This window comes from Bidens hawaiensis, unplaced genomic scaffold (genome assembly GCF_021521415.1).
Source record: "Bidens hawaiensis isolate Kalapana, Puna unplaced genomic scaffold, B.hawaiensis_p1.1 tig00004007_1, whole genome shotgun sequence".
Taxonomy (NCBI): Eukaryota; Viridiplantae; Streptophyta; class Magnoliopsida; order Asterales; family Asteraceae; genus Bidens; species Bidens hawaiensis.
In genome coordinates, this window is record NW_027491235.1 from 2,291,378 (window position 1) to 2,299,869 (window position 8,492).

Consider the following 8,492-nt stretch of genomic DNA (forward strand, 5'->3'; position numbering starts at 1 on the left):
TAACCAAGCTCATGAAGCCAAGTGATTGGAAGACCGGGCAAGGTATTCATTAATAATAATGGTCCAAGTAGGCTTGATGATTTAATGGAATATTTCTAAGTAACATCGGGAAAGGTTCAACTCAAGCAAGGAACAGTGCTGCCGAGCACACTTTGCTAATAAGTTATTTTCTAGCAAAGAGTTGAATGGACCATCGAAGAACAAGGTTGCTCGTAAGGGTTTTTCTGGCAAAGTCAAGAAGATTGAAGTCTACCCGGTGAGTATTTTACTTGGTAAAATACTCATCAAGTAAAGTCTACCCGGAAACTGATCCCGGGCACACTTCTATGTTACCAAGTCCTAAAGGATGGCAGAGTACACAGCCTACTCGGAAAATGGATATTGCTGCAAAGCCTACCCAGAAGACTTGTTTTACACTTAGAATATTCCTTATTATGTAATTTGAATATGTATTTACGTATGGGGTTTCTAGAAGGAATGACAGTTGTCCAAGGGTGGCAGGCCAATAAATAGAATGTTTTAGGGTACGCCGCCTAAGGACCAGCTAAGAATTTTGTGCCTTTACACTTTTCGGATAAGAAAGAATATTTTTCGAAAGTGAGGGCGGTCCTAAAATAGTACGGATAAAACTTTCCTTCAAGAAACCCTAAATCAATTACCCTTTGTATGATGCATTTTATATAAATGGAAATATTTTGAGTGAATCTTGTGTGTGTTAGTTTCCTTTGATTACTGTCTAGCAACCACATCGTTTGTTATTGATTCCGCCTTTAACAAACGGTAATCTTTCTAAATATAGCAACCCGTCATTAACTCCCTTGTCGACACATCTATTTGTGTGAGTTATGGCATGATTTGTGTAAGATCCAGCTGAAATCGTGGACCTGACAAGTGGTATCAAAGCTTGTTGCTGCTATTTTGGAAATATTGTTGCTGATTGAAGATTTGAAGAAAGATGACGTAAGCAGACTACTATTCCATTGAAAAGTGACGTCAGCAGCTCTGTTCTTCAATTTTCTTCCAGATCTACAATCATTTGGTGTTTTCTCTTCCTTATTTTGTTTAATGCTTTAATTTTTGTATATAAATCTTGTTCTAATCGCTTCAGACACATAAAAACTGAACAACCGGTTTTCAGATCCGATTATTTTTTTAACTCTGTTTTTACAAAGAAACTACTTTTGATTTCTCAAAATGTATGGTTACGAGGAACAAGAAGTATCTACTAACAAGATTCCTAGACTGTATGGACAAGAAAATTTCACAAAATGGAAGGTCTTGTTTGAAGCAGTCGTTTGCTATAATGATGTTGATATGTGGAACTCCATCAAGAATGGTCCACAAGGCACTGAAGAGGAAGGTGCAAACACAGCTGCAACTGCTGCTGTAAGAGAAAGAATGAGAAAAGTAGATAACAAGGCTTTAGTTATGTTAAAGCTAGGTCTGTCTTGGGAAATACTTACCAAGGTTGCACATCATCCCAATGCCAAGGCAATGTATGATGCAATACTTGAAATGTTTGAGGGAAATGTTGAGCTCAAAAACATCAAGAAGCAGAGATTGAAGCAACAACTAGAAAGGTTTAAGTATAAAAAAGGAGAAAGGTTGAAGTCTATTATGGAGAGGTTCTTAGCAATAGTGAATGATCTCAGAACCACAGACTACGTCATGACTTACTTTGACCTTAATACCAAGTTGCTCAACTCTATGCCAAAGGAATGGTACACTGCCTTCAAATTCATCCTTCAGAAGCACAACTTCAATGACTTGAAATTGGATGATGTAGTGTGCTTTCTTCAAGCTGTAGAGATAGAGATGATAGAGAATGAGATGATTAAGTAGGAAAGACCCTGCTTCAATGTTTCAAATGCATTGATTGCACCTATCAAGAAACCCTAAATCGATTACCTTTGTATGATGAATGTTATATAAATGGAAATATTTTGAGTGAATCTTGTGTGTGTTAGTTACATTGGATTATTATTAACAACAACCCTGTTTGTTATTGATTCCGCCTTTAACAAACAATAATCTTTCTAAATATAGCAACTCGTCATTAACTCTCTTGTCGGCACATTAATTTGTGTGAGTTATGGCATGATTTGAGTAAGATCCAGCTGAAATCGGGGACCTGACAAGTGGTATCAAAGCTTGTTGCTGCTATTTTGGAAATATTGTTGCTGATTGATGATTTGAAGAAAGATGACGTAAGCAGACCACTGTTCCATTGAAAAGTGACGTCAGCAGCTCTGTTCTTCATTTTTCTTCCAGATCTAAAATCATTTGGTGTTTTCTCTTCCTTATTTAGTTTAAAGCTTTAATTTTTATATATAAATCACGTTCTAATCGCATCAGACACCTCAGATCTGGAACTCTGTTTTTACAAAGAAACTGTTTTTGATTTATCAAAATGTCTGGTTACGAAAAACAAGAAGTGTCTACTAACAAGATTTCCATATTGTATGGAAAGGAAAATTTCACTAAATGGAAGGTCTTGTTTGAAACAGCCGTTTGCTATAATGATGTTGATATATGGAACTCAATCAAGAATGGTCCACAAGGCACTGAGGAGGAAGGTGCAAATCCAGCTGCAACTGCTGTGAGAGAACGATTGAGAAAGGTAGATGACAAGGCTTTAGCAATGTTGAAATTAGGTCTGTCTTGGGAGATACTCACCAAGGTTGCACATCATCCCAATGCAAAGGCAATGTATGTTGCAATCCTTGAAATGTTTGAGGGAAATGTTGAGCTAAAAAACATCAAGAAACAGAGATTGAAGCAGAAGCTAGAAAGATTTAAGTATAAAGATGGAGAAAGGTTGAAGTCTATTCTTGAAAGGTTCCTAGCAATAGTGAATGATCTCAGAACCACAGACTATGTCATGACTGACTTTGACTTGAATACCAAGCTGCTCAACTCTATGCCAAAGGAATGGAACACTGCCTTCAAATTCATCCTTTAGAAGCACAACTTCAATGACTTGTAATTGGATGATGTAGTGTGCTTTCTTCAAGCTGCAGAGATAGAGATGATAGAGAATGAGAGGATTAAGGAGGAAAGACCCTGCTTCAATGTTTCAAATGCATTGATTGCACCTATGGGTAATTTGACTACCAAGAATCAACAGCAGATTCCTATTATTGAAGAACCAGTTGAGCATAGTACTGACACTCCAAAATCCTTTGTTGGTAGTAGCACAAGTAATCTTGGTAACCATCAAAGATTCAATGTGCAACTGATTGATAACACTGACTCTTCCTCAATGGCAAGTGGGAATGTACCTCATACTAGTGGTGGACATGGTCAAGGCAATGAAACACAGGCCTTGCTTTCAATGTTTACAGAATCATATAATGCATTTGTTGCAAAGAATTTGATTCACACAAGTGTGGTACAAGATGATCTTGAGCAGATAGATGTTGATGATTTGGAGGACATGGATTTGAAGTGGCAAGCAGCCATGTTGGCTCTTAGAAGCAAGAGGCTATACAACAGGAGTGGTAGATCACTCGTATCAGGGCCTAATGAAAGAATTGGTTTTGATAAGTCAAAAGCCATTTGCTATAATTGTCAACAGCCTGGTCATTTTGCAAGAGAATGTAACATGCCAAGAAACATTCAAATGAACCAGTTTCAAAACCAACCAAGAAATCGACAACCTCAATATCAACAGAATCAGCAGAATCAACAGAGAATCAACAACAATAACAACTTCAACAACAACTTTAACAACAATCTCAACAACAACTATAATCCCAACTTCAACAACTTCCAACCTCAAATAAACAATCATAATCAAGGAATGCCTCATAATCAAGGTTTTCAGAGAAACAACAACCAAAACCTTCAAACTGTTCCAGACAACACTATTCCAGCCAACCAAAATCAGATCATAAATCAAGGAAATGTTGCTGTAACAACACAGCATGAGGGTAACTTTGATTGGAGCAATCATGAAGAAGACATTGCAGATGATATCAAGAAAGCAAATGTGGCATTCATGGCTATAATTTAGAAAGAAACTGGATAATCATCTTAGGTACACTCTGCTCTTACCATTGATTTAAATGAAGTTATTAATGATTTGAAAATGAAAGTAGGCAAGCTGGAAAGTGAGTGTTTTAAGAAACAAAGTATCATCAATTTTTGAGGCAAGTGAATTTATAAGTGTAGAAAGAATGAAAAGTTTGGAAGAAGATTGTGTAAATAGTTATAGAGCTCAGAAAAGGTTCACAACTGAAATAGATGAATTAAAGAAAATGGTTATAGAAGAGAAGGTGAAAACACAAAGTTGCAAGTTGACAATGAATTCTTGAAGAACTTGGTTTCCACTGGAAACATCTATGGAATTTTAAACCAAGTTAAGGAAGAAGACAAGTACAAAGCAGTACCACCACCTTTCACCAACAACTTTATGCCAAAAGTTGATAAAGAGAAAAGAAATGCATATCTACAACAATTCAAAGATGTTTTTCAAGATAAAGAAGAACTTGTGGATTTGTATAAGAATGTTGAAGTGAGTGAAGAAGGAGAGTTTGTTGTGAAGAAACATGCAAAAGAAGAAAAGTCAGTAGGAGTTCAAGTCTCTGAAGATGACTATGATTCAATTGATTTAAATCAAGATGACTTGAATGATTTGAGTGATCAAATCACTGATGAGGAAATCAAAGCAGCTAAAAGAGGAAGAAAATACAAGAAACCAGAATCTATTGACAAACTTCCAATGTATCCACCTGTCACATCAAGAATGAAGAAACAGAATGAAAGAACAAAGAGAGAGCATGTGTCCTTTGACATATGTGAAAAGAAGAAGGTAAATTACAATGCTGTAAGGCCTCCAAGCCAAGCAGTATTGGAAAAGATAAAGCACAACAAGAATAGAGTAAAAGAAAATGTGGATGTTGAAAACTTTATCCCTGTTTATCCTATTTTCTCTAATCATGAAGTCCTTGATATTGGAGAAGTGGAAACAATGGAATAATATGAGAAGAGGCAATCAAGACATAAAGAAAGTCAAGATGAAGAACCATTGAATATGCAAAAAATTGTGTTTGTAAAGAGCAAGACTGAAAGACAAGACATCAAGATTGAGGAATTTGTTCCTTTCTCAATCAACTTTGATAGTCTAAAGAATCAGAAGACCATTGGAGTCAAAAAACCCAGACCAAGTGAAAGATTCTAGAAAGAAAAGGAACATGAAAAATACAAAAGAAAAAGGTTTGGTGCAAGAAGTGTGATGAGTATGGTCATCATACAGACTCTTGTAATGAAAGACTCAAATTCAAGCCTTTTCATGTCCCAGATGAAACAAAGTATGGACAAGACTATTTTGTGTACAAGCAAAAGTATGATGAATACCTGGGAAAGGGAAAAGTTTGTGAAAAGGATGTTATAAAGAAAGAAACCCAAAAGCCTCCAATGAAAGAAAAGAAACTTGTTTCTAAGCATGCTCAAAGGAGTAAATCTCCTGTAAAGCATGAGAGAAAGGTCAAACAGAACTCTCAACCCTTGAGAACATCCTAAAAGGGAGAATCAATCTGTAAAATCAGATAGTTCTCAAGGATCATCAAGCAGTGAGAAGACAAGTATCAAAGGTGCATTTCCTAGAAAGAAACCAACTGAACTCACTGGTGATGAAACATTTCTAATGAAACATGGATTTGAACATGAAGGATTCCTTTGGAAACCTGAGGCTGAAACTAAGGTTGAGACAGTTGCAGATGTAAGAGACTACTCTGGAAAGAAAGACTATGTGGTGAAGGAATGTGACACTGCCTCAGCAGACTTTCTAAGCTCAACTTCATTTGTTAAAACTCCATGAGAGTGTAGTTATGAAACAGACAATTCAGACAATATAGAAGTCACTCATGATGATCCTGAACCAACAACAGTCACTTCCCAAGCTGCCACTGAAACTGAATCTGATGAGCTGCAAGTTGATATAGCTTGCACTTCATCACTCAAGTAATCAAACTTTTTCTTATGTGCATGAACAGTCCACTCCTCTAAATGACATATGGTATATGGATAGTGGTTGTTCTAGGCACATGACTTGTGAAAAGAGACCTCTTGTCAATTATGAAGAAAAGTTTGAAGGTCCTGTAGCATTTGGGAGTGATGAGAATGGTGGAAAAATTGTTGGGAAAGGAATCTTAATAAATGGAAAAGTCTCATTTGATAATGTATTTCATGTTGAAGGTCTTCAGTATAATCTACTGAGTATTTTCACAAATGTGTGATAAGGGTTACAAAGTCAGTTTTGATGATTCCCACTGTTTCATTCTAAAACCTGAGTTTGTAATTCCACTTGAAATGATTATGATGATGGCACCAAGAAATGACAACTTATATGAATTGAATATGAAAGAAGCTGTTTCAAATGGAGGTTCATGTTTTGTGTCCAAAGCCACTGAAAATGAGTCAAAATTGGGCATAGGAAACTGTGTCATGTTAACTTAAAGAACATGAATAGACTTGTCAAATGTGAGCATGTAATAGGCTTACCTACAAGAGAGTTTATATTTGAAGATCATTGTAGTTCATGCCAAAAAGAAAAACAACACAAATCTACTCATGAGCCAAAGCTCATCAACTCAATTGATAAAGTACTTGAATTACTTCACATGGATCTCTTTGGTCCTGTGAGTGTGCCAAGTATAGGAAAGAAAAGATAATTTCTTGTGATCATTAATGACTATTCAAGATATACTTGGGTTTACTTCCTAAGTACAAAGGAAGAGACTGCAGAGTTGATTAAGGGTTGTGTAACAATGATTGAGAACAAATTGAATAAGAAGGTTAAAATGATGAGAAGTGACAATGGTACTGAGTTCAAGAATGGAGTTACGCATGAATTTTGTGGAGAAAAAGGAATACTACAACAATTCTCAGCTCCTAGAACTCCTGAATAAAATGGTGTTGTAGAAAGAAGAAATAGAACTTTGATTGAAGCTACAAGAACCATGTTAGCAGATGCTAATTTACCTGTTACTTTTTGGGCTGAAGCTATAAATACAGCCTGCTTTGTTCAGAACACGGTATTTGTCAACAAGAGGCATAACAAGACTCCTTATGAAATTTTTCACAACAGAAAGCCTTATATCAAGTTTTTCAAGCCCTTTGGATGCAAATGTTTTCTTCTGAACACAAGGGATTATTTGAACAAGTTTCAAACATAATATCTAGATTGTTTCTTTGTTGGATATTCTACACAATCAAAAGCATACAGAGTATATGTGAAAGACCATTTGAGTTTTATAGAATCATCTGACATCATCTTTAATGAGAATTAATTTAATACAGTTGATGGTGCAGCATGGCTGTTTGATCATTAGAAGTTGATAAGGTCTTTCAAGATTTATCCTGAAGACTTTGATGACTCATTCTACAAGACCAATGTAGTTGAAGAGAAAAGGAAGAAACCATTGGACTTAAAAGAGTTGTGGAAAAAGGTTGCTAGAAAAGAAAAGGAATATAATTTTGTGAAGAATTCCTCAAGTGATATTGATGAACAAGTTCAAGAAAATAATCAAGAAAACAATCACAGTCCTGAAGAAGATCATCCTGATATCAATCACGACAATCAAGAAGTACAGAATGATCAAATTCAGAATAAGGGAAACACAAGTGACCAAGCAAATGAAGAAGAAGCTGCATCTATTGCAAGGTTTTAAGATATGTTTCAAAGACTGAACTTAGAAAACAATGGTGCATCTACTTCAGGACAAAATAATGAAGAAGCACTAGAATTTCATGATGCAGAAACTGATTTGATCACTGAAGAACCAGATCTCAATGAATCAAACCGTGACACAAATGTGTCTGAAGCTATGATTGTTCAAACTCCTTATGTAGAAAAGAATCATCCTTCTGAAAACATCATTGGAGATTTGCATGAAAGAGTCACAAGAAATCATTCTGAGAATACAAACATATGTCTTTAGTCATGATTTCTATCCCAAATAGAGCCAAAGAACATTGCTCAAGCACTAAAAGACAATAGTTGGGTGGAAGCAATGAAGGAAGAATTGGCACAGTTCAGAGACCTACATGTGTGGGATCTTGTTGATAGGCTAATAGACATATATGTAATTCGAACTAAATGGGTTTTTAGAAACAAAATGGATGAGAGGGGTTTGGTGATTAAGAATAAAGATAGACTTGTGGCACTGGGATGTGTTCAAGAAGAAGGAATAGACTTTGAGGAAGTCTTTCCACCTGTTGCAAGACTTGAAGCTATCAGGATCTTTCTTGCATATGCTGCCTCAAAAAACAATAAGGTGTTCCAACTTGATGTTATGTCTGCATTCCTAAATGGAAAGATTGATGAAGAGGTGTATGTAGATCAACCTCTAGGTTTTGAGGATCCTTTGTATCCAAAACAGGGTGTATAAGTTGAACAAAGCCCTATATGGACTGCTTCAAGCTCCTAGAGCTTGGTATGATGAGCTGTCAAATCATCTTCTTGAAAATGGTTTTAAAAGAGGAGCCAT